The sequence below is a fragment of the Colius striatus genome, chromosome 1 (genome assembly GCF_028858725.1).
Source record: "Colius striatus isolate bColStr4 chromosome 1, bColStr4.1.hap1, whole genome shotgun sequence".
NCBI classification, from domain to species: Eukaryota; Metazoa; Chordata; class Aves; order Coliiformes; family Coliidae; genus Colius; species Colius striatus.
This window is the reverse complement of record NC_084759.1, coordinates 109,539,074-109,541,459: the sequence shown is the minus strand read 5'-3', so window position 1 is coordinate 109,541,459 and position 2,386 is coordinate 109,539,074.

Here is a 2,386-nt window from a genome sequence, read left to right as displayed (position 1 = left end):
ACGCCGCGACAGCGCGCTGCGGAACCTGCCGAGGAAGCAGCACCGAGGCTGTGAGGGGGAGGCACGCCTCACCCGGGGAGGCGGGGCGGCCTGGGGAGGGGGCGGACGTTTGCGCACCCTCAGCGTTTGGCGGCAAGGGGAGACCAGATGGGTTATGGCGGGAGCGCTCGCCCGTGGACCCAGAGGCCCGTAGTCTGGGCAGGTTGGTCCTCACTTTGTCCGTGGCAGGGTTGTTTGGGATTTGGGTGTTTTGTGGGTTTTTTTTTTTCAAATGTTCTTTGGGTGCTGAAGGGTAAGAAATACCCAATGGGATCAATATGGGAGCGTGATCTGCGTGGACCTGCTTTAACAGTGAGGTTGGAATAGATGATCTCTAGAGGTCCCTTGCAACCCCTACCATTCTGTCGTTCTATGATTCTAATAGCTTGCACCAGGTTCTTATAGACATTCAAGACAAACAACTTGCCGCCCTCACAGAATGGCACTATACTGGCTTTCAAAACAAAAGGATCATCCTCTTCTATGTCCTCTCAATCTGATTAGTATTAGATACTACACTTAGTAAAATCCTTACAAATAGTCACTACCTTCATCTAGGCAAATTAAAAAAACAAGGAATGGGAGGAGACCCACTGCAATTCCGTATCCAAAGCACATCTGCTGGGTACATGGGACTTGTGAAAATATTCAGAGACCATCATTACTCGTTGCAGCTACTTCATCTAGGCTGAAATGGGCATCTTTACTTGCCTCTGCCTGTAGGGGCTGGGCACTAGGAAGGCAAGGTGCCTGCCTTGCACTCTGCAAGGTCTTCCTTGGCTCTCAGCTTTCCTCCTGGAGCAGCCTAGCTCCTGCTGCTCCCTAACAGCGAGCTCATCAGGAGCTGGTACTCTGTAAGACAAAGTGTAGTGGTAATGATACTGGACTTAGGGCTCTGAACCCCGGGAAGAGAGAAGGGATAGGGGAAAGGTGATCTTAAAGAGCTGGCTGCACTTCCATCATTCACCCAACTCTGTATTTTCATTGGATATTTCTGTTTGTTATGTTTTAGTTTGAAGTAGATTAAATTAAACTTCCTTTTCTTCCCCAAGATGAGTAGCTTGTCTGTTTTGTCCAAGACCATAAGTGGCAATTAAGCCCTCATTGTTCTTCAGGAATTCTTAAGCTTGTGCTACTTAAGTCTAATAATGGTCTTTTGTTCCTGGATGGGCCTAAACCACAACACAAGGTGATTGTGGTGATGTAACTACTCTGATATTTGCAATAGCACTCAAGATGCTATACCAGGCGATGGGGGCCTGGGTGGCAATAGAGGGTGACAGATAATGGGGGTGGAGGCCCAGGAGATGCAGGAAGGAATAGGGGAAGGTCAGCTTCAGTTAAGAAACCTGGGTTTGTTTTTGAGATGTAGTAGAAAAGTGGAGGAGGTACGAGGGCATATGTGTACTTGGAAAGGCAAACTTGTTTATTAAAAATAATTTGGGAGCTCATTATACAAAACTGAAGCTACTCTTCAGACTATCTTTTTGTGGTTTGGGGTTGGTTTCTGGTTTTTGTTTTGGGTTTGGTTTTTTTTTTTCCTTTGTCTATCTCATTGACAGAACTGACCCTTCACTGAAAGTTTGTAGTAAATCACAGCTCAGATAAGATAAAGGCTGGAAGTAATCTAATCTGCATCATCTTGATGAGCAGCTTCCTCTCTTTTATTGATCTCTCAAAAACCCAGTGATCTTCCCTGACCATAGGGGGAAAAAAAGAAAGAAAGAAAGAAAATAGTGAGACATATCCACAACTGGCTTTAAAACAAAGTTTAATCTGTTTACAGAAGGTATTGAGAAATTTGGTTGCCTGGAAGAGAGGACCCTGCATTTGACCTGAAACAGAGTTACTACAGTGGCAATGTTGGCATAGACCCTGATTAAATTCTGGCCAGGTTTTGCTTGTCACAGGTGCGTGAAGTGTCTGGCATTCCTCACTGTTCCCCTTGTCTTTGGGGGATCTCCTTCAGCCTGTGGTTGCAGTTCCTTCAGAGCCTCGGTAGTGCAGCAGAACAAGAGCTAGCACACTGCTTCTCACTCAGCCATCTCCCATGGAGTTACTCGGACAATCTTGATAAAAACAAAGGGTGTAGCTCTGACTTGGAAGTTTATTTCCAATCCTCTATCCCCGAATCCTCTTGAATTTACTGTAAACCTAGACATGAATATAGAAACGGCAGTAGAATGCCTCTATGCATTTCCAAATCACTGGGAAACTTGGCCTCTTCCCCTCAGTCTCACTGCTTTTTTGATTTTCTGATTAGGTAGTGTAAGTTTGTTTAGCTCCAAAGAAGGTAGCTGTTGCTTAGGCTTAAATCTTTGGCTTAGCTGATTGTGTTTGTCACTGC